This window comes from Macrobrachium rosenbergii, chromosome 22, assembly GCF_040412425.1.
Source record: "Macrobrachium rosenbergii isolate ZJJX-2024 chromosome 22, ASM4041242v1, whole genome shotgun sequence".
NCBI classification, from domain to species: domain Eukaryota; kingdom Metazoa; phylum Arthropoda; class Malacostraca; order Decapoda; family Palaemonidae; genus Macrobrachium; species Macrobrachium rosenbergii.
Window position 1 is genome coordinate 11,707,214 of NC_089762.1, and position 25,529 is coordinate 11,732,742.

Sequence of the window (25,529 nt, forward strand, 5' to 3'; positions counted from 1 at the left end):
TTCAAGGAAATCCATCCAAATCCGTACTATTGCTCAACTTTTGATGATCCATGAAGAAAGCACACAAAGATTCACAAGCCAAGTTCAATGTTCATTTTATGGAAACAAAAACTGGAGGGTGAATGACTTAGTTCTTGTTGAAAGTCTTCAGGAGGTAAATAGTGTATACAGATTTGGTGAGAGAGATTAAGATATTATTTACAATAAAACAGGATAAAGTAACCCTGCTTTGTTTGTGGGTCAATGACCTCTGGGGCATATGTTATTCCTCCATTATTAGTTAATGACGAAGAACTGTGTACCAGCCTCAGTGTGTAAGATTTAAAGCTAAACAGGCTTCAGTGAACGTTCGTCTTCCTGATACCTGTCACTCGAGTCAATATCATTAGCTAAATTTAATTTGCTCTTCGTTCGAGACAAAACCAACCTTGACATTTAGGTAAAGATCCAGGTGGAGGTTTTCTCATCACCTTTTTCAACGATATCTTTTGTTCTGTCCTCCAATGTTAGAACACTTTCAAAGTATAGTTTTCGAATAATTTTTTCTTCTACGTGAGCTGAAATGAAAAAATACTGATCCTATTCCTGAAGATGGTTTAAGTGCTGATTGCAAGCCACTTCCCACCCCTCTGAGACCCTGAGGGTCCTAAAAAAGTTTTAATGAAGCCCTTCTGAAGTTGACTTGAATCCAGTCATTTTCCTCTTGATAGTCAGTCTGCCTGTCAAGGGACTTGTGATATCATTTCCACCTCACTGCATTAGACAGCAGTAACAGTGGGTGAGTCTAGATTCATTCATTTGCGTCGGGCTGCCTCCCTGCAGTATTATTGATGCCCGAGTGTTCGATTTATTAGAGGTTGTAATACTTCTTGAAAGTGCCATTCACCATTGCCTCAGCAATGCTTTTTATGTTGTGCCGATTTATTTGTCGTTCGTTAGTCTTTACTGTTATCCTTTCGTATATATATATATATATATATATATATATATATATATATATATATATACAGTATATATATATGTCTCTAAATATATATACTATGTTCTGTATGTACAACAGCAATAATAATAATAGATATTATTGGTCCTTGATACTGATATGAAGTTAAATTATAAATGGACTAGATAGATAGAGTATAGGCAATAGGCCTATGGCTGTTTTTATGGGTATGGCATTATAATTCGATTGTAATGCCATACCCAGTAATGTCAATATATTTTAAGTCATTGATCATCTGATTCATGATATTACTTTTAACTGTAATGATGATTTTAGGAAAATCTAATGGCGTTGGCGTGCAACTGGATATTGTACCATTTTTATCAAGAGTGATTCTGGGAAAAGAATCACCTGCTCTTCTCTTGTCTCTCACACCACCTTCCCCTTTTTATCATTCATGATTCTCCCCTACTGACTTAGCCTACATGTAAGCGAGTGTTTGTTAGGAGATTAGGAAAATATTCTTAGTCCATAAAATATGTTGGAGCCACCGTAATGATGTCATTACGATGTATTGAATGTTCATCGAAAGTTTTCCAAAAGGGAAGTGATTACAGTCATTGCTCTGAAGAGTTTATTACTGTTACCGGTAAGGTACGTATGTTCTCGTTCAAAGTGACTCATAATTTTTCTGAGAGCTGCTTCAGCAACACTACTGAACAGTAGCAAAAGGCATTTTGCTGTGTGTGTGTGTGTGTTTGTAGAGTCGACGGAAAAAATGGACTATTTCAAGTAAGGACTCGCAATAGAAAACTTCGATAACATAAATGTTACTAAAAAAAGGAAATATCACTTATATTCTTATTGCACGCAAGGAAGGTTGTTCAACCAGGCAAAGCTTATCCCTCTAACAATTGAGCACCAAAACTTGGAAAGATGTCTTTTAATGAGTCACATGTGAATATGGGAGCGTTTTTTGATCCAGTGATTTGCAATAAGTTTCACATTTTGAAAATTGTTCCATCTTCCAAAGGACCTGTATAGTAAAATGTGAATATTCTCATTTCTTTCTTAATCACACGATAAAGAAGCCTACTAGATGACAAAAAAAAAGATTAAGTAACATTTTATATTATATATTAGCGTTGTTTTAGAAACAGTATTTTCAAAACTTTATTTCTATGTTTTGCAGAATTAGATATTTATGGTATATCGACTTGAAAGGTATTACGTTGCGGTCCTTCTTTACTGACGTAATCCAACGTATTTCAAGTGTTATGGCCGAGTGCGCAAGACCTAACAACTTAACATTCTGAATACATGCAGGAATACAGTATCTCCTCAGCTTACCCGACCCTCGAGATATCATCTGAATTATTGATTTTTTTGCTTGGCATCTGTTGTAGTGGTGGGATATTATCAAATTGTTCAAGTGTAGATTGTATGGTCCTTGTAACTTATCAGAACGTCAGATCCTCCAAGTATATAAAAAGCTGAGGTGCTGGTGCATCACTCCCTATTTGAAGATTTGCATTATTATTCGCAGAGGTACAGTCAAGGCATATATATCAGTTTCGTTGCCGATGACTATTTTTCATAGAACATTTCCTATCAATTTTTGTTTTGATGAATCCAATGCCAGTGCGATGTTGATGTTCACTAAATATTTAGGAATGTAGCTTGTGTCATATATATCCTGTAGCCATCTGGAATGGTTCGTAGTCACTCCGTGGAGTGTTTTTCTCCAGTTTTGCTTCCATGACGGGAAATACGTGTACACGTATGATCTGATGCAGAGAGAGAGAGAGAGAGAGAGAGAGAGAGAGAGAGAGAGAGAGAGAGAGAGAGAGATCCCAATACTTTTCGGGAAAGTCTTATGCGGAGGGGGTTCGAACTTCATTTCTCGCACAGAACACGAGTGAGAGCAGAGCGTTCTGAAATGTTCCAACTTCTCGCGTTTCCCAGCTGTGTTCCACAGTTTTATTTCGTTTTTTATGATCTTTGTTATTATTTTTGTCATTGTTGCTGCTGAATAAGGTTTTTGATGTAAAGGAAGACTAAAAGCTCTTTTTACATGTAGTTCAGTGAATAGCGTTCTTGAAAAATGACAAATATGAAGTGTCATGAAAATATGACACCAGTCTGTCGAATTTAGCGATAGAAGCCAAAAGGTGGTACAGCATACCACCTCGAAATTCTTAAAATAAACACTGAGACTCTGTTCACATCTGCGGTGATGGCAAGCTTGAAAGAACTATAGCAGCCAGAAGTGTCTGCATTCGTAGCTTGGCTCCTTAAAATTTTGCTATAGATAATTAATTTACAGAGGCTATTTTTCAGCCAACCTAGACCTGAGAGCCAGCCTAAGCTCTGCAAGATAGCAAAGCGCAGGAACAAGAAAATAGAATCCTTACTGAACATGTTTCAGCCAAACTGCTCAATTTCACAATCAGTGTAACAAAGGGAAAACAGTTTAGAAGACAGAAAGTAGGCAGGCAGGAAGCAGATCCACTTAAAATCCAAATTGCTTGGTTGTAACGTTGTGATGTGCCGAATATCGTTTCTTCTTTCGCCAGCCGTACCTTGCCTTAGGAGCACATGAATGAAAAAAGTGGGTCAAATGCAATGTCATATGTGAACACTGGGATAACTTTTCCCTTGCCTATGACTTGAAAGCATTTTTAAATATGATATCGCTTGATATAATTACACTGTGAATTGGTCAAGCTGGGAAATGGGAATTATAAAGAAGTGCTTAATGCTGTAGTAAATTCTATATGTCAGACGGTAATCTTACCTTATTGTCCGTTTTTTATTAGCTTTCACATAGTTTTGAATGAAAAACTGCAGATGGCGTTCGTCTTGTGTCTTGTGCTTTGGTAATACAGTAGCACTGCTGGGCTGACGAAGTGTTTTCATGCTATGGCTCTGGACGCTGAACAGAAGACTAATTTTGATGGTGTTAAGTACCTTCAGAAGTGCTGCGTCTCAATTCAGATTATATTTTTTAATTGTTTTTATAGAATGAATAATAGGGCACAAGATGTTAAGCACAAAAGAAAGGAAATCTTTGATGTTCGCAGTTTCATTGCGATTTCCCATTCCTATTTTATCACGAAAAACTGAGGTGAAATGTAGTGTTTTCATTCAAACGTTTTGCCTGCCCCGGTGTCGTATTGTTTATGCACAGGAACAATCTCATTGGCTACTCGAATTTGTCAATGGGCTTTGGTGGGAAATATTCTGAAAAGTGGGGAATTGGAGAAAAAGGTTAAGAACCCTGGGCTAGGGGTATTCGAATCAAATAACTCTCCGCTGGGAAAATATCTAGCCAGAAAAAGTGCTGATGCGTTACGATGTTCTCTTTCATTGTGAAAGTTCGTTTATTTTCCCTTCTGCTGTTTGCTTTAAGTGATCCTTACTAGCTAATTCCAGAGGTGCACATTCTTGCTAAGAACTCATTTACATTATAGTATCAGCAACTGGCAAATCAATCGCCATGAAATTTTTGAACTAACAGTAACATAATTTTGTGGTTATTTTCATTCACATTAATACCTTGTTAAGGTAATCTTGTAGAACTGGCTGAGCATTTGATATGTTAAATATTTTATTGATTAAGTTCTGACTGATTTGATTTAGCAGAAGTTTAACGTAAACTACTTCATCATTTTGTACTAAAGATAAATCACTGTAGGAGGTTATTCACAGATTCTTAGTTGCTACAATTGTTGTTGTAATTATAACAATTGGTGAATGACAAAAATATGGTGGTTCATCGTGATGGTCAATTTTAAGAATGAGTAAAATGCAGTGGAAAAGCAAAAGTAGGTACCAGAATGGGGAACATCAACTTGAATTGTGCGAAATACAATCCATTATTATAGAATGGCCATACGGATATCAAACTGTACACTGATCATTCTGATTTCCTTTGTTCTGTATTATACAAGTCAAATCCAATTTATGATAAGCATTAAGATATTAAGGTGATGTAAAGTGAAAATTCTTACCTATATATATTTCCCATCCCCTACAGGTACGTGGACTTGAGTCGTGTGGCTTAAAGAAGATGCTTAGTGCTGGGCGGTGGCGGGTGATAGGTAAGGAAATATGAACAGTTTGTTGGCAAGCGTCCGGAATGTGAGGCGCGATGCTCTGTTTACTCCATCATTTCTACCGCCGCCTTTTCTTCTTCTTTCCTCTTCTCTCCTCTCCAGACAGCTCAGTGCCCGTGAATGAGCCCCAGGGAGGCAAGACACAAAGGGAGGGAAACTTATATTGAGCGTGCATGATAATTATGATAAATGGTAAACCCTATAATGATGATGATCAAGAAACAAACCAACGAAATCGAAACATGAAAGGTAATAAAGAATGGATGAATTACAGACAAAATTGATACTGACAGAAGAAACGAGAAACCCTAGCTGTTGGTGATGTGCCCAAGATTTTTTTTGTAAAAGACACAGTGACACCGATATCTATCATGGCATGTGAGAATGCAAAAAACACATTTATATTTATGACATAATTGAAACCTACTCACTCACTCACACATATATATATATATATATATATATATATATATATATATATATATATGTGTGTGTATATATATATATATATATATATATATATATATATATATATATATATATATATATATATATATATATATATATATATATATATATCAGTTATTAGATTAAATAGTTGTTTGATTAAACAGTTGTTGACTTTTCGTAGAAAGCTTCAATTTTGAAAATGAACAAAAGAAATGGGAAATATGTTGCGTTCAAGTATTGGTGTTTCACACGGTCCAGATTGCTAAAAACACATTGTCGCCCGACTCCTTCAAAACCCTCTTACCTTGCAGTTGCTTCTATTATTCAGTCTTATTCTGCAATGATATCGTCATTTAAGTGCATTTGTTTTATGCAATGTCGATACCGAATTGTATCGGTTCATGAGAACAGATACAGCTGAAACCTAATTGTTATTGTTATCCCGACCTACATAATTTAGTGAAGGAATTTAAAAGCAGAAATCTCACATTCCTGAGGTAACGAGTATAACAAAGTTACCGCCACATTCTGTTGACTTGTGTTGTCTGACTCAGGGATCATTTCAGTCTGTTCCTTCTCTCTGTTGATATTCAACAGTGAATATTTATTAGGAGAAATAGGTAGTAACAGTACGACTGAAACTGGTCAGTCGTACATAACCGGTATACACGTCTTGACCGTGATGCCAAGTATGTATTAAAATTTGTTACTTTGTAACAAATTTTAGGAAATACTTGTTGTTTTAAGAAGCTATATAAATACGCTCGGGTTGTAAAAATCGAAAGGAAAAAAATAAGTTTGTCTGACACCTCCAAATCGATGATAACTTGAAGTAATGGCTGAGTACAGCATGGAGTCAATTGTAACCATGTCTAAAACCTTGGGCTGGGCTGATTTAGTGATGGAATAAGTGGCCCTGATGGGTTGAGAGTATCGTTTGAACGTACTCTCGCACGATCACATTGGAATTAAGGAGGCGATTTTATTGCAGGGTTTGCACAGTAAGTGATTGCAAAGGAGAATTTGACCTACGTCGTTTAAAAAAAATAGTTAAAGACGGTTTCAAAAGGATTTCTGGATTAAGATGATCTAAGATCTAAGGGAGGACTTTTATAAAGAGCAGTAGTTTGATGGGCTATCTGATATTAGGTTTTGTACTGACTTCGTGTTGGGGGAATGAATAACAATCAGGTGGGTGGGAACTGTGCCAGGCTGAAAGCCAAGACACGGCTAATATTCTCCAGAGAGTTGCAGAAGAATCTGTGACCTTCTTCGAATGCGTGGCCTTAGGAAAACATACGGAGACATCCGCCGTGGCTTGGAATTTAGTTTATGCAAACATTTTCGTATTTTTAGAGGGCACATGAGCCCCGCAGTAGAATAAATTACACGATACTGTCTTGATTTGAACAAATTTAGCTGAACCTGAAAAATAGAATATCTGTGAAATTACACCATTGTTGGTTTTATACTACTACGAAAGCTATGCATGACCAAGCAGTTGTTTAATAAATAACACGAAAATGAAATGCTAGAGGTTTGTTCGGCTGGTGGATACGGGTTGACTGGATGTAGAAAAAAGGGTGAACACCTGGCACGAAGGCAAGGTAAAAACGTTGTCAGGAGAATGTTTGGGTTGAGGTGAAGTAACCACGTCCAGGTATCTTAGGGCATGAGCATAGTAGGAAGGTAGGGAGGGGCGTGTGTGGGATGCAGGCGCCGGTAGTATTTGTATTGTAGTCCAGTATAGTGGTTGGCTGGAAGGCACCTACCTCGTCTGTTATCTAAAGGCACTTTCTCCGGGAGGTTTAGGGTATTCTCCCCGCCTCCTCCTTCCACCCGGCCTGACTGCTGCTTGTAAATTTTGTTTGATAGGACTCCAACCTTTTTAATGTGTGCATGCCTCACCAACACCCCTAAACAAAGCCAGCTATTAGTGTTATCGTATTTCCTTCATCTTGTGCCTCAATTATCCGAAATTATTTTTTCTCTCTAAAGCCATGTGTGTAACATTTTCAACAAGCGACATGAAAAGAAACTTGGGCTATGGTCATACATACTACTTATTGAGAACGCTACGTAAGATATGTGATCTGAGTTTAAGGCTTAGGCCGATAACCGTTTTGCTAATCATTCATGATTATCTTTCTTGAAAATTACAGTTACAGTTATATATCTGAATGTCAGCGACAGCACTGCTAAATGAGGAAAGAAGGCTGCAGGTTATAGTTGTGGCAAAAGAAACAAATTTCAGCGGGGAAGACCTGCTTACTGTGCCACATAGCTCTCTCTCTCTCTCTCTCTCTCTCTCTCTCTCTCTCTCTCTCTCTCTCTCTCTCTGTGCGCGCGCGGGCGCCTGTGTGTGTGTGTGTGTGTGTGTGTGTGTAGAAGTAAGCGCTGTGACTGCAACATTAAACCTCAGGAAAATAGCATCATAATGTTTTACAAAAGTCAATTATGAAGTAGGAGTATGGGTATATGGTGAAATGGAAATATCTAATTTTATCAGACAATCTCATCAAAATAATCCCGTACGAAAACGAGTGAATTTGCACCAGAAGTGAAACGGCAAACAGTACTGAAACTGAATAGAAACATAAAAAGAAGCTATGTTATATTTGTAAGGCTTGAAAGCACAGGAACTAGCATTTGCACATTTGCTGTTGGAATGTTTGTTTGATGACCGTACAACAACCATTGCAATTTTCTGCAAGTCGCCATGCAACTGCAGCATTGTTTCCGTTCTGCTGTTCCATCTGTCAAGGTAATACTTTGCAATATCTTCCAAGGCTGACTTTAGACTTATTCCGCTGAAATGAACTAAAAAGGCTTCAGCAGAATGTTGCCTTACCCGCACCGAGTATATACAATACATCTACTGTATGTCCGTTCAGTATCTGTCTTCTTCTTCTCTTCTTTGCTTCGTCTTCATCTCTTACTTACCTCTCCTTTTTTTCTCTTTCTTCTATTTAAAAAGATAAAAAATTAATGGTTCGTAAGTAGAAGACAGCTGAAATCTCAAAGGGTGAAGCGAAAGCGATAATATCCCCGGTTAAAATAACTCCCTTAAGTGTTCATACTAACTCTCTCTCGTAACTTCCAAGTTGAGGTGCAAATTCGCTAGTTTTTCTGGGGACGTTTCCCTTCACACGCCGCGTCATTATTGGAATTTTCCTGATGTCTGTGACTGCTCTTTCTTGCTGTTCATTTATGTCGTCTTTCTTTATCATTTGGCTGCCTTATATTTTTCCAGAATTTTGAAGACATCTTTAATTCTTTATCTCCATATTTATTTTTTATTGATACTACAATCCAAAATCATCACGTGTTTATTGCGTCCAGTTTTCCTTCAGTGTCTTGCACCGCCAGCTGATTTTCCCGATGAAGTGACAACAATCAGGGTCTCTGTCTTCCATGAAGTGTTCCGTCTTCTTTTGTTGTTGCATTTGTTTACTCAAGTCAAAAGTCCTCGATGTCTTTCTCTTTTCATGAGTCTTCACTTCTACCGCGCAAAATGCCACAGCATGTCGAGGATATTGACTGTAATTTTAGTTGACACAACTTTCATTTTTTTTTTTCTTTTAAGAGAAAAAAAAAAGAAAGTGGCCAAAATGGAACAAGAGACGTCCCAAAGGAAAAGTACGATTCTTTGAGAAAAAGTTGTATTTAAAATTACTTAATTGTGACCTAGTACTGAATTGATGATTTGAGGCAGTTAGGAACCTCGATGATGCAAGTAAATAACGAGAAAATAAGGAAACGCGATAACAATAGGCAAAGGTGCGAGTAAAAAAAGAAACTGCCAAAATTTGAGAGAAATGCAGAACAGAGTCTGGGTGGAGGTGAGCAACTGATGACTCCCGCCCAGATGACAAGTATGCAGTGAGTCGCCACCTCAGTTATCATTTTGTTGCTAGAGTTTTTTTTTACTTAATCGAACACATAATTAATGTACCAGTATATATTTAGCAGTCAGTACACATACATACACATATATATATATATATATATATATATATATATATATATATATATATATATATATATATATATATATATATATATATACAGTATATTATATTTATATATAATGTATGTATGCAACAGAATATGATAGATGTTAAGCGGAGTAGTTAAAAAAAAGGGTATAAGGTAATCTGACAGCCTAATGGTAACGAAACCTGGACCTTTGAATTTGATACTAAAGGTTTGATACTAAAAGCCTTTTTTTTTTATTTTTAACTTTGCACTCTAGCCTGGAATTTTACCTGACACAGGTAAATAGTAAAATAAATGTGAAAATCTAGGTGATGAATCCAGTTATGGCGGTTCAGAATTTTCCCTTTGCAAAACATTTTTCTTAGTAATACGAAGTAGTGCAGTGCATGTCATCTGTTTTATCATAAAAACTTCACCACTAGACTGACAGGCAAACAAGAAGAGACCATAAAATGCGGGAACTGCTAAAGTACGTAGGTAGTTAACAGTTTTGAGTCCTAAATGAAGAATGGTTAGGTAAAAACCTTTAAAGTAAGTCGCTGTCTGGGAGGATGGGATTGATTAAGTTTCGTATTACTGAAAGCTTTTCACTTAATACAGCTAATGGAAACCGCGGCAACCTTTATTTGCTGCAGGAATTGTACTTCTTTCAGGTTTCTCTCTCGCTCCAGTTTTCGCCTTTATTGTCAAAACGCGCTCTCGCTCCTTTACCTATTATGCCTCCCTCCGCCAAAACAGGGCCCCTTTGTCTAGTCGATGTTCAATCTGTCCTCAGTGGATGACTCCATCCCTCTCTAGCCCTTGACCGTTTGTAGTACAGATTGGAGAGATTCATCATTATCATCATCATCGTGTCTTCAGACAGGGTGGCGTCTATGCCTCTCTTGTCTATTGACTCAATAGCGTTCCTCGCTATTCCCAGCGTTTTCCCTATTTAGATGATTATCACCTTCGAGTTAATCCTCTCGTCGATGCATAAAAGACGTTTCGTTTGTGTGTATGTGTATATACAGTATATATATATATATATATATATATATATATACATATATAATTATATATTGTATATATGTGTGATATGTATGTATGTATGAATGTATGTATATTTAAACGTGTATTATACTATATGGATCAAAAGTTCTCCAAAATTGGTCAGTGTGATATCTTGCTGGTTCAACGAAGTAGACTTGTTGGCGATCAGAACGGCGAGTTGATTGCATCAATTCCAGAGCCGTAGACAATATTGATGATAACTTACATTCCAGATTGAAATGAAGCGTGTAAGACATGTCCTGATATAAAAGTTTTACGATGATGACATGAAAAATCGATTTTTGCTATAAGAAAAAATAACTACACGCAGCTTTATGTAGGCTGTAATGATATAGGTGTGTTTATTAAAACTTCCTGCTGACTGTCAGATGGAACTGCAAAATTCTCGAAACAGAAAGAAGAAAACATCTCGAGCATATAGCAACCATGCCAACAACTCCCCAGGCATAGGGAATTTTTAAGCACAATGGATAGCCTACTTTTGAGACCTCGTAGGAGGGTAGCGCCGTCAGTGCACCTCATGCGATGTACTGTAGACATTACTTAAGGTTCTCTGAACGTCCCTTCGCACTAGCTATAACCCCTTTCATTCCTTTTACTGTACCTCCGTTCATAATCTCTTTCTTTCATTTTACTTTCCACCCTCTCGTAACAGTTGTTTCATAATGCAACTGCGGGGTATCCTCCTGTTACACCTTTCAAACCTTTCTGTCAATTTCATTTTCAGCAGTGAATGATCTCATCGGTCCCAGCTCTTGGCCTTTGGCGTAAAGTTCATGTTCTATCCTATATTAGTTGGAGTGTTTAAAAAAAATGAGCATGGATTTAACGCGTTAAATCCAAGGATTTGAAGCACTGTTAAATGTCACTTATAAAATTTTAGACTCATACAACACTGATTGCACCACAATAATCCTGGATGCCATAATTCATATTTTTCAGCCCAAAAAATGTCTGTTTCTGGTAACAGATTAGACCTCATACTCACAGATGTTCCAGCTGTCGTGAAGTCCAAGGTGTTGAGTAAATAGGCACTTCTGACCATTGTGACATTTAGATGGACATATCTGTCAATCAGGATATTCCTAATGCCACCTTGGAAAAACGGTCTTTTTGAAATCTAGAGCCAGCTGGAATCGCATAATTGAAGCTTGTCAGGCACTTAATATTTCAGATGCTATATCAGATCCAGATCCCAAGAAGTTAAATGCTGATGGCTGTTTTAGTAAGGTATGCCCCTAGAAAGGTCATCAAGATTATGACAAATGACAAGCCATGGTGTGATGATACATGTAAACGAGCTTACCATGACAGACAGACCAAATTCAAAGCATCGAGACGAAATCGTTCATATGGAAATTTCACCATTTTTGTTGAGTCTCCCTGTGCTGCAAATAGAATTTGCCATATGGCTGAGAGAAATGACAAAAATTCTTTACAGAGGAAACTTGAATGAATTACTCAGCCTCATGGGTGGTGAACCACATTGGAATCTTCTGTCTTTTCATCAGGCTCGCCTTCTATTCCATCACTACTAACAGGTGGTGGTAGATTGGTTACTGTCCCTAAGGAAAAGGCTGAACTGCTTCATCGAGCTTTTGAAGCTAAGCTATCAGCTGAGGATGTCCCTCTCCCTGATACTTGTCATCCTGAACTACTTCTTACAAAATTTGCATTTCGCTCTACGGACGGTAAGAAAATTCTTGATAATCTTGATGGTTTGGATGGAGAAAAATCGTGATGGCTTCTTCCATTTGTGTTTTAAAAAGGTTTCTAGTCTGTTGTCTCCCAAGATTAATATATTCTATAGATTTTTAGGTTGACATAGTATCTTTATTAATGAGCACACGCTCAGTAATAAAGTGCCTGCTCCAAAGACCAGTATATCTGCAGACTGCAGTAACTACAGGCCAATTTATACTCTCCTTGTGTTCTCCAAATTTGCAGAAAAACATATTTTTAAGCTCCTGTACAAGTATGTGAAATCCAAAGGATTTCACATACTTGTGAGTTGAAAGCCCGTATTCATATAGGAAGCAGTTAGGTGCCTGTGGTGCTTTTTTAGAATGGACATGCCATTTGCAAAGAACCTTGATCAGGATTTTTGAGTGTAGAATAATTCAAGCAGATTTTAGTGCTACTTTCAGTTTTGTAAATCATAAGGTACCTACTTATAAACTTCAGAATCTTGGAGTGGGTGGATATGTTTTAGATTTACTTCAAGATTTCCTTGCAGGTAGGCAGCAGCTAGTTGCTGTTAATTGGATCCTTAGCGAACCACAACCTGTTGTGTCGAGTTTCACAGGGTTTTGTTCTTGGTCCACTGTTATTTTAGTGTATACAAGTGATATGGTTGTTGGCCTGGAAGACAAGATTGTTCAGTATGCCGATGATGCAACACTTGTGGGTGTAGTAAGGTCTCCACTTATGAGAAATGAAGCTGCCCTCAGCCTTAATCGGGACATGGACCGGAACAGTGAATGGTGTAGTCGGTGGGGTATGAGGCTGAACTCCAGTAAAACGGAAACACTATTGAATAGTAGATCTCGTACAGATTTTATCCTCATCCTCCCCTTCTAGTGGATGGAACTGCTGAATAAATCCGAAGCTTTAATTATACTTGGTGTAACTTTTGACTCACCTCCAACTTTTGAGAAACATTTAACGAAAGTTTCAGCAAATGCTGCATGGAAGTTAGGTATTGTACGTAAGGCGTCATATGTTTATAAAAGTGATAAAATCAGTGCAGCCTGTTTTAGGTCATTTGTCCTTCCTTTACTAAAATACTGTTCTCCGGTGTGGACGTCTGCTTCTGCCAGAGATTTATCTCTTTTAGATAGACCATCGACGGATGGTCTCTTGTTTGTCAGTTTTCCATAGTTGTATTTTAACAGAGGTCTTTCATGTTCACAATTGGTCCCTGATCCCCTTTTCCTGGCGAGAGCAACCAGATTCGCTGAACAGCAGCACCAGTATGCAGTAAGTGTACCTCGTTGTCGAACTTCACAGTTCCAGAGGTCCTTTATTCTTCCCACCGCTGGACTGCGGAACAGTCTCCCGAAGAAGAAACCTCAAAAGTTCGAGCAAAGATGCAATGCATTACTATCCTAATGCCATTCTCCTTGCATTTTACTTACTTTTTTATTTTTTATTTATTTATTTATTTATTATATTATTTTCTCTTTTCTGAATTTCGTATTACCCTCTGTAGCTTTTTTCAAATGAACGTCATATAATTTGGAAGCTTGAATTTCAAGTCAATGACCCCTGTGAGCTTGTTCCATATGAATAAGGTTCATCTTCGGAATAATAATAATAATAATAATAATAATAATAATAATAATAATAATAATGATAATAATAATAATGGTGAAGGTTAAACAAAACACGTTAAACCTGTAATCGCTTAAACAAGACTTATCGAAAATTGTGATGCAAATCACTTATAAAATTGTGCTAGAAATCATTTATGAATCATGCAACACTTGGTTGTGGTTATCAAATATGTGAGATAACTGTATAAATTATTGCAGTTGTTCGCTGGTCACAACTAGGAAATACAGGTCTCTCTAGGTCTGGTATTGATTCGTTCGTCTCTGGAGGAAAGAGGCATAGTAGAAAACATCTCATTGTCTCTTTCCGATTTCAAAACAAGGGGGAAATTCTGCCGAAGGGTGACGCAGATGTGCAGCTTTCAGACTTTTACTCACAATGATCTTCCTTGGTTGCCTCCATAACTAGGCCTCCTATGCTAAGATTCCCTTGATACTAAAATCTGTGAGACAAATTGTGTATCTCATGGTGCCTTAGTGCCCTCAGAGTTCACTAGTTTTATAACAGATTTAAGTAGGTTTCCAGTTAGCTCTGAATGTGTAAAATGTGGCCTCAGCTTATTTTGATCCCAATGAATAGTTCATGACTGGAAATTAGAACCACTGGCGATGCTCAAGTTTGATTTCGTACCTGCATGGTTTATTGTTTCAGCGGACTGAACACTGAATCCAATACACCGATGGGTTTTGTTTGCTACAAACACGGGTATTAGGTTTATGATTAGTGTTGAGACTAATGTTTATCCATAATTGTTTGTGTTTTGAATATTTCAGCACTTTCCCTCGGTAACAAGGAAAAAATATTTTTGTTCCTTTCAGTAAAAAGGGGTCTTGTCGATTATAGAATATTTGAGGAAACAAAACGGAGTAAATAGTATAAGTACTTGCAGTACTGATACCTGCCAATTGCCACAGTGATGTTAACTTGCTTTATTAATAGCGCTGTTAGTTCACCTCATTTTGCCCCTCTGAAATTCGTTTTCCTTACCTGCGGCCTCAGCTAATTTAAGAGCTCATCGAGTCCAAAATTCAGTTTTCACTCACTTTTTTTATCAAGAGGTTTTATCGAGAGAGAGAGAGAGAGAGAGAGAGAGAGAGAGAGAGAGAGAGAGAGAGAGAGAGAAGAACGTTGCGCGTACTAAAATATTATACAGTAAAATTGATATTGCGACTAATTTCGCACCTGTAAATATGTTTAACGCAGAGGTATGAATTGAAAGAAGAGACAAAAGGCACAATATATGATATAAGGTAATTTCAATGTAACCTTGTTCCCACCGCTGAGGCTATGAGGTTTGGGGTTAAAATTGTTTATCTGTCTTGAGCAGAATCACACACACAAACATATCGCGAAAGTTCACGAAAATCTGACTGCCTTACGAACCTTGTGACTGGCAACAAGTGATGAGTTTGTGGGATTAGGAAAGTAACGTTAGAGGAGAAAAGGTATTTCGGCGTGTGGATTGCTCGACCTTGTCGGAGGTTTGCAATCTTAAAACATTAAATATCAGTGTCTCCCCCTTTGCAAAAATCATGCGATTGTCCGAAGAAACCCGCAACCATTTGTTTCTCAAATTTCCATAGCGTCGGTAATTCACTATTGCATGTAAGCCAGTGAATTATTTAGAAAAAAGTTCAGAGTTGTCCAGTCAAAGGCTGTATCTATCTATCTATCTCTCTCTCTCTCTCTCTCTCTCTCTCTCTCTCTCTCTCTCTCTCTATATATATATATATATATATATATATATATATATATATATATATATATATATATATATATATATATATATATATATATATATATATATATATATATATATATATATATATATATATATATATATATATATATATATATATATATATATATATATATATATTATATATATATATATATATATATATATATATATATGTATATATACTGTATATTTTTTCCCAAACCATATGCCTTTTCCCCTTTGTCGTGGTAGCGCTGAAAGGGTATAGCCCCTCGCTGTCTTAGGAAGTCTTAAGAGGATGAGGTTACCCCACACCCTCTTTTTTTGACCTCTGCAGACGCTGGTGCCCGATTAAAGCTAGGTAGACTTGTGAGCGGTAGGCAGGAAACGATCCATGGACTTATTAAACGTGAGGCAAGTGGTTTAAGTGGTTTACCAGTGTTAGTTTTGACTAACTGCACTATCCGGTATTAGGCTGCTAGGTTACCATATCATGATGCCACATATATGTATATGTATATATATATATATATATATATATATATATATATATATATATATATATATATATATATATATATATATATATATATATGTATATATATATATATATATATATATATATATATATATATATATATATATATATATATTATATTCTAAACCTGGGAAGGGGACTGACCACAAGGGATGATGCAATCTGACTCGAATTCCTGGGTTGATAGAACATAGAAAAAAGGAAAATGAGCTGAGGACTTTACTAGAAAGGTTGAACTTTAGGTAAACTCTTAGGATAACTAGAATTGCATATATTTACAATAACACAAATCAGAAGATGGGAAAAATTAGGACAGGTAAATGGGATCCTGTCAGAGCACCAAATTAAGATGAACAGATGATAACTGGATGTCGGGGATTTCACTTCAAGGGCACCATGAGTCAATTTGCAGTGGGTTTACAACGTCAATGAGAGCACAATCGAGAAAACTCCGTCTGCAATGGTGAATGCATGCGATTAACTGACGAAATAGGTGCCAACGGATCTTTGGGTATAGCACTGTTGAATTCATTATTGAACATAAATAATAAAAAAAGCCAGGTCTGTATGAGAATTGCGTCGGAAACATGGAAAATGGAATAGCAAAAGACAAAAGGACTATATGACTGGAAAAATTCGAATTCCTGTGACTGTACCTTGTGTCTGAGAGATGGGTTCTAGTAGATGCGCTGATGATGGGGGCCTGTGGTATTAAGGGAATTGGCACTGGAAGTATATTGGACTGGAAGTCAGCCACGTGGTTTGGGAGATGGCTTTTAGGGAGCGGAGCTCAAAGGGCAGTAGGTGTTAGGTCTGCGTCCGGTGTGTCTCTGACGAGAGGCGTCGTGTGTTTGTCTTCTTATCCCTTTGCCTAGATTAATTTCCCAGTCTTGCAGGAGCCATCCATTTCCCACTGTGCAGCCTTGACCTCATGGTTTGCTTTGTTGACCGCATGCTGACATTCCAGGCCCACATGGGTGATCTTGTGTCATGTGATTGCCCAGCTTTCTCTTTTGGTGTGCGGGCCAGCTGTCCCAGATTAGTGCTACCTGTGAAGCTGACTCAGGAACTCCCTTAAGTAGTGCCAAGGGTGATTATACGATCAACGGTTGTCTTCAAAGGTGGCAAAGTGACCTGGAAAGGAGTTTTAATGCAGTCACATGGTCTAGGAAGGGAATGAAAAGACTGTCAAAGGGAAGAATAACAAGAGCTTTGTAGGAGGAGCAAATTCTCTACGACCGCCTGGTAATGTCAACAGTGATATGGAATGATTTTACTTCATTGTCTTTTGAAAATGATGTTTTTAAAAGGAGAGTTTGCATGGAAAGAGGTGTCCCTCATTGCAATATATATATATATATATATATATATATATATATATATATATATATTGTAATAGCCATAATGCCCTCTTAACTTCTCGAATTCTTTGCATTTTTTGGATATGCTTGTCACTACAAAGCCTTTGGACACAAGTGCAAGAATATGAAACAATTGTGTTGTGATGTCCAGTAGTGGTAGACGAACCCGTGTTCCATGATCACAACGAAATCACGTTGCCCACCTAACCACGGGAAGGATAAAATATATATACCTGTTGAATATATATATATATATATATATATATATATATATATATATATATATATATATATATATATATATATATATATATATATATATATATATATATATATATATATACACATATATATTTATATGTGTATAAGCAATATATATATATATATATATATATATATATATATATATATATTATATATATGTATATATAGGAAATATATATATATATATATGTGTGTGTGTGTGTGTGTGTGTGTGTGTGTGTGTGTATGTGTGTGTGTATACATATTTATATATATGTAAAATCTACTGGTCACTTTTACCAGACACATATGTAATTCTAATAGCCACAATGCCCTCTTAATTTCTTGAATTCTTCCGCTTTTTGGTTATGCTTGTAACTACAAACCGTAAGATCAAACGCAAGAGAAATTGAAGAGACTGTGATGGCCGGTCGCGGAAACGAACCCGCGTCACCATAATCACAAGGAGGTCAGGTCGGCAACGTGACCTCCTTGTGATTATGATGACGCGGCCGCAGGTTCGTTTCCTCGCGACCGGCCATCACAGTCTCTTCAATTTCTTGCGTTTAGATCTTACGGCTTTGTAGTTACAAGCATATTAAAAAAGCGCGAAAATTCGAGAAGTTAAGAGGGCATTGTGGCTATTAGAATTATTTATATATATGTTTATGTATTACTGTATCTATATATTATTATATATATATTTATATAAAGAATATATGTACACATTTTATACATACATAGTGTATATATATATATATATATATATATATATATATATATATATATATATATATATATACATACATATATACATACATACATACATAAATATTGAGAGAGAGAGAGAGAGAGAGAGAGAGAGAGAGAGAGAGAGAGAGAGAGAGAGAGAGAGAGGGAGGGAGGGTGGATTCACTCTAGTTTATCAACCTACAGGACTTATTTTTGATAAATTTCAAATTTAATAAAAAAATTACCTGAGAAGACCTTGAAGAGATCAGTAAGAACAAGTAGGTAATGGGGAGAGAGAGAGAGAGAGAGAGAGAGAGAGAGAGAGAGAGAGAGAGAGAGAGAGAGAGAGAGAGAGAACCAAACGCATAGTGACCCTTGTATTGACCTTAGGGATGATTCTGCCTCTCATCCAGCTTTGATAAAAGAGAGATTTGATTACTTATGGTATTTCATTGATCTCCTGGAGAGAGAGAGAGAGAGAGAGAGAGAGAGAGAGAGAGAGAGAGAGAGAGAGAGAGAGAGATTTTTCTACGTGACCCTTTGTTCTCTGTAATGATGAACATTTCATTCGAATAAAGCTGCGCACAAAAGCGAAGGTTTGCAGGGGAAGTCAACACTGGTATTTGGTGATAATACCTCGGAATTGAGGTGGAGTGGATTTCAGGATAAAGGTCAAATCATGATCCAGATCAAACATTCATCTACTACATTTGTCAGAATAATACATAACATACATGCATATGTATATATACATATGTATGTATGTTTGTGTATGTATTCATGCGTTCATCGCGTTCACACACACATATGTATGTATATATATACATATTTGTATATATATAAATATATATATATAGTATATATATATATATATATATATATATATATATATATATATATATATATATTATATATATATATATATATATGTATATATATATATACATACATACATATATATATATATATGTATATATATATATATATATATATATATATATATATATATATATATATATATATATATATTTATATGTTTCCTGGTGCAGGTGGTTCTTATGACTCCACATTTATTACTTTACTCGAAAATGGCCTTGCAAGATACCCAGGACATATAAAACACAAAAAAAAAAAAAAGGAGTACAAGGAGCGGAGGGCTCTTTCTCAAAGGGAAGTGCGTGAAACACGTGGATATAAAAATAGTTATATTTTATAGCACACAAGATCAAAGGGAAAATTAACTGAAAACACGTTAAATTGCTGCTGCAGAAGTCCTGCCGAAGCGGGGGGGGGAGCTTGGGAATGCCAGGAACACGGACCAAGGATAATTCTGCTACGGTCGTCCTTCTGAAACGATATTAGGACCCAGGTTACAAATCTAATGCTGGAATTTGGGGAATGAATTACTCGGGGGTGCACTGAAGGCGCCAAGGACTCCCCGAGGCGTTACTTGTGACTCAGAGGAAAGAAGCAGTGAACACGTGGGCCGGGCTTGAACCAAGAAACATCAGGAAATACAAAGTTATAGGCCCAGAAGTTAATAAATGCAAAAGGGCGAAGTAACGTGACTAGCAACTCGTTTTGGGTACTTTACCACACTGCAGGGGTGTAAGGCTGACGACGTCTTCTGCCAGGGACCACGTGTGTGAGCGTCGACAAAAGGGCCTCCCTCACCAAGGTACTGCTTCAAGTCGTAGATTGGGGCGGAAAAGGGCGCCCGTGGGATGATGAAAAGGCCGCCGTTGAGTCTCAGCTCACGTTTGGAGACTTGCAATCCCCACTTGCAGTCTTTGAAAGCCACATTTATTCGGGCAAGGAGCAGAGGGCGGCAAGACTTCCACGTGGCGGCGAAGCGATCGGAGGGCCGGGGGGCCAGGCCTGCCAAAGCGTGACTTCTTGGCTTAAACTAACGACCGCGTGTGAGGCCTGAGGGTTCCTCGCCCTGACCTTTTATTGCTTCTGGACAGGGGTGGGGGGTCGATGTCCTGACCCGGGTCACGCTGCATGTCAAAGAAAACGGCCTTACTTTCCTGTACCAAAGAAAACGGTGCAAAGCCAGATTACTGCCCCAAAAAGATTACATCTGAGTATAACCCCCCCGACTTCTGGTTCAAACTACCCCGAACCAGTATTTACTACTTCTCCCAGGTTCAAAATAGACAGAGGCCTATCTATCGGCCGAGCAAAGCAGAAAGGAGGGCGCTTTCATAGCGTGCTAATCTTTACAATATATATATATATATATATATATATATATATATATATATATATATATATATATATATATATATATATATATATACACACATTTCTACGTGTTCATGTGTATGCATTCGCCATGTTCATATGTATATACATATACGTATATATACTGTAGATACATATACATTTACATATACATATACGAGTACCAAGTGGATATGAGGCTGTATAACTTTTGCGCGATGAAGTTTCTTCGCTTTATTTTGTTTTTAGAGGATGAAAGTGGAGGCGACTTTATTCTTGGTTTTTGCTTATTGTCATTTCCTTCTTCCATGAATTCGACTCATTGGTACAGAATTTATAAGTACATGTCGGTGGTTCTGTGAACAGTTGTTTGCATGTATGTGTGTATATTTCGAATGCAAACTTATATGTACGAGTATATACGTGTTCTTGTGGATATGTATATTTAGGGAGTTATCAAAGTTAGGAAGAGCAGCAAGTTTTCCATGTCTCGGAAGGAAGCCCGTTGGTGTGACTTTTATTCTGGATTATTCATGAAACCAGATTATTGTGTAACGGGAAAAAAGTAAGAATGTTACTGAAATATTGACAAGGAAGAACATTCCTCTTTTTTTTTCGAAATGTCATTAACTCAGAAATCGATCACGTTTCTAACTCCTGCCCATACTAAAAACACTTCTGTTCTTTCGTGTGGTATGATGTTCACTGGTATATCATGTATACTTTTGAAGAGACAATGAGTTGCATTGGTTAGATTTTCATTTTCACGCTTCTGTATGGTACTGGTGCAAGTCCCTCGCCGTAATCTGCCCTTGATGCAGCCATTGCCAGGTTTCTGTTCGGTAAGAGACATAACGTAACTGAAAGTTAATTTTCTAGAGCAGTGTATCGTAGACCCTGAATCTCATACTGAGTTTCGTCCACCTCTTATATAACTTAGTCCTTTTATGTTGTGTGAGGAATACATTAGGCCATTTTTTATCTGCAAATTGATGATTAAATTTGCAGATACTTTTGTGCAGTTGACTAAATGATTGATTCCTAAAGATTGATTGACTGTAAATAATTATGGATTGCAGGTTCAGTATTGTCATGAGCAGACTTTCACTTGATGGAACTAATTCCTTGAAATCTTGTAAAACAGCAATGAATGGTGACCTGGAATCGTTTGTTCATCTCAAAACAGTATCATTTTGTAAGTCCCCGGGCCATGAGAAATTTTCTGGGGCTACAGGACAAAATTATAAAAATGAAGGGGGCATCAGTGTCCATAGAATAAAATTGTGCAAGCCAGATTGGTGTTCTTGAATTGCTACTTGTTGATCGTTATTTTCACTGCGAATGGAAACTTGCATGGTCTTTTCCAGGGACAATAATGCTTTAAATCAAAGTTTTGGTAAATGATAGCTAAACGGCAAACGATTGAAGCTGCTTTGGTTGAAACTAAGGAGATGGGAGTTTGTTCATTACTGAGTTTCCTTACTTGGCAGCTTCATCCAACCAGCTACTTGATGATCTAGTCTTGTATGTCGACTATCTGGAGGAACTGTACAATGTTATGCAAGCTGCTTCTTTGACCTCATCCAAATGACAGTGCCACGCTGATTTGAATACGTTCAGTACTACCCAATAAGAAAACTCGTAGACATGCGAAACTACACAACAGCCCCAGGGAGGCTCAGAAATGGAGGGTGTAACAAGCTTTGGATGAGCGAGGAAATGGGTAAGAATTATTCACTACTCTGGAAAGGTGTTAATTTGTTCAATTCGTCTTCCCAACAGAATACTTGATTCTGATGGGTTACTTGTTGAGTGTGAAGACTCGCAGTCTCCTCAGTATAGAGACAAGTGGCACTCTACGTCTTGCTCTGACGACACACGCTGATTGTACATGAATCCCTTGTTTGTGTACGAATAGGAGTGAATTTTTAAGAAAACAGAATTTTCATCCGAATTATCATGTCCATCTATAAGAATTTTCATCCGAATTATCATGTCCATCTATAAGAATTTTCATCCGAATTATCATGTCCATCTATAAGAATTTTCATCCGAATTATCATGTCCATCTATAAGAATTTTCATCCGAATTATCATGTCCATCGATAAGTATTTTCATCCGAATTATCATGTCCATCTATAAGAATTTTCATCCGAATTATCATGTCCATCTATAAGAATTTTCATCCGAATTATCATGTCCATCTATAAGAATTTTCATCCGAATTATCATGTCCATCTATAAGTATTTTCATCCGAATTATCATGTCCATCTTAAGAATTTTCATCCGAATTATCATGTCCATCTATAAGAATTTTCATCCGAATTATCATGTCCATCTATAAGAATTTTCATCCGAATTATCATGTCCATCTATAAGAATTTTCATCCGAATTATCATGTCCATCGATAAGTATTTTCATCCGAATTATCATGTCCATCTATAAGAATTTTCATCCGAATTATCATGTCCACCGATAAGAATTTTCATCCGAATTATCATGTCCACCGATAAGAATTTTCATCCGAATTATCATGTCCATCGATAAGCTTCTACTATATCTATTTCCCTAGGTGCAGTAACTCAGGGGGCCCACGATAGCTCAAATGGGCTTGGAGTGGGTCACGGCCTTAGGCGATAAAGGTTTCAAGCATGTTATCAATATACTGTTCAGGATGCTTTGCTTTCCAAATGCCTAAGTAATATTACCCAGGCTATGTTTGGATTAGGTGAGTTCTGGGGATTCTTACATTTAGATTTTTTGTTTTTGATTTTTTATTTATTTTTTTTTATTGAGGTTGCAATTAAACCGTCCTAGCTAAATTGAATTATAATAGCTCATTTCGTTTAGACATGTTTTGGTAATTTTGTCACTTATAAATGAAATGAGTTAACAGACAATGGCGTATTAACAAATGCTTTATTATTATTATTATTATTATTATTATTATTATTATTATTATTATTATTATTATTATTATTATTATTACACTGTATGAAAGTTTATTTCCATCTGTTGTTACGGTTTCTTTGCTAAAGTTGAAGTTCGGCTTTCGATTGTTTGTGTATTAATATGGATAATATGTTGTGTAAATTTCACTGCTATGAATTGGAAAAGCTCCAGGTAATAGAAAATTCCCAGCCTTTTCAAATTTATTGGTTTCCAATAATTCATGGGATCGCTTTCTTATTGCTAGAGGAAAATTAAGTTCTTTTATTTCTTCCTTTTTGTTTGTAACACTGAAAAGAATTCTCTCTCTCTCTCTCTCTCTCTCTCTCTCTCTCTCTCTCTCTCTCTCTCTCTCTCTTACACACACACACACACACATGCACCATGCATACATGCATGGGTAAAAAACACCCAATCAATATTATTTTGTTGTTGAGTTTGTCGAAGTGTATTTGAAAGTGTTGAAACAAAAATTTCTCTTGACATGTTGAATGATCTACAAATACTCTAGAAATGACTGACTTTTTCATCGAGTGAGCCCTGCTATTTGCAGGTAATAGCCGATAAAGTTTACCGGTTTCCCGGCTCTTGAAGCTCATTTCCCGAAGATATCTTCTGTTGTTATGAATTGTTACTCAAATCAAGTTATTTCCTATTATTTTTCTTAGTCAAGCTCTCGTCTGCGACATTGAATCCGTGCGCTATTAATTTCAACGATATTAACTATTAGTTTACCAACTTTCAGGGCGCTGTGGTTTTGGGGACGTTATGCCACTTCGGCAATGGGAATTCATGATCATCTTTCATGTCGTCCAGATAAGGATCCGCACGTCGTTAGTCTCAGCTCAATGGATTGTGACCCAAAGTCCTTCATATTATGCCGGGAAATGTTTGCACCTAAAGGAGACATAGCCCACTCCCCTACACGGCATGCTGTCGGATGAGGACCTACTGTACATGTTTGCATCACGTGATGACAGTCCTCGGAAGGAGACTCGACACACTTTTAGGAGACAGATTCCTCCTTTCTGCTGTGTTGGTTCTAGAACACTTGGTTGTTGAAGGCAACCACATCATGCAGTTATCTGTGGGATTGCCTGAAATCTGTTTCTTCTTACCTGCGTATCCTGCCACATAAAACGCAAGTTCCTCTTTCACTGGTGTAGTGGGGTTAACAGAGGCAAATTGGATTTGCACTGACGTGCCTATATTGTTTCACCTTGCTGGGAAATTTTAACCATGCCTCTCCCTCTGGGGAGACTCTTGCACAAAATGAAAACCCTGTAATATTTACTCATGCACATACACATACACAGACTGTCTGTCTATCTATCTATCTATCTGTCTATCTGTCTATCTATCTAAATTATATATATATTTATGTGTGTGTGTGTGTGTAATATCCACAATGCCCTCTTAACTTTTCGAATTCTTCACACTTTTTGAATATGCTTACAACGACAAAGCCTGAGATTTCTTCATATTCTTCCATTAGGTTCTGAGACCTATTAGTGACAAGCGCATCCACGAGTGTGAAGAATCCAGGAAGTTAAGAGGGCATTGTGGCTATCACATTTATATATACACGCACAAATATATATATGTATATATATACACAAATGTGTATATATGTATATGTATATACATGTACGTATGTATGTATGTATATTATATATATATATATATATATATATATATATATATATATATATATATATATATATATATATATATATATATATATATATATATATATATATATATATATATCCGTACAGATTTTCCACCCAAAGTGTCTCCCCTTCAGGTGGATGGAGCTTGCTGCTGAATGAGTCTGAAGCTTTAACTATACTTGGTGTAACTT

At 36.9% G+C, this 25,529-nt stretch overlaps 1 protein-coding gene across 8 annotated transcripts in view; it reads left to right on the plus strand.

Annotated features, from left to right (window-relative positions):
- Window positions 1-25,529, plus strand: part of norpA (no receptor potential A) — a 699,095-nt gene that overhangs the window by 26,097 nt on the left and 647,469 nt on the right. The window contains exon 1 of one of the 8 annotated variants that reach the window (XM_067124210.1): window positions 4,985-5,043. The exons of the other annotated variants lie outside the window; for them this stretch is intronic. The gene's annotated coding sequence lies outside the window, so the exon portion shown is untranslated. Of the gene's footprint in view, window positions 1-4,984; window positions 5,044-25,529 lie in introns of those variants that run through there. 8 annotated transcript variants of the gene reach the window in all.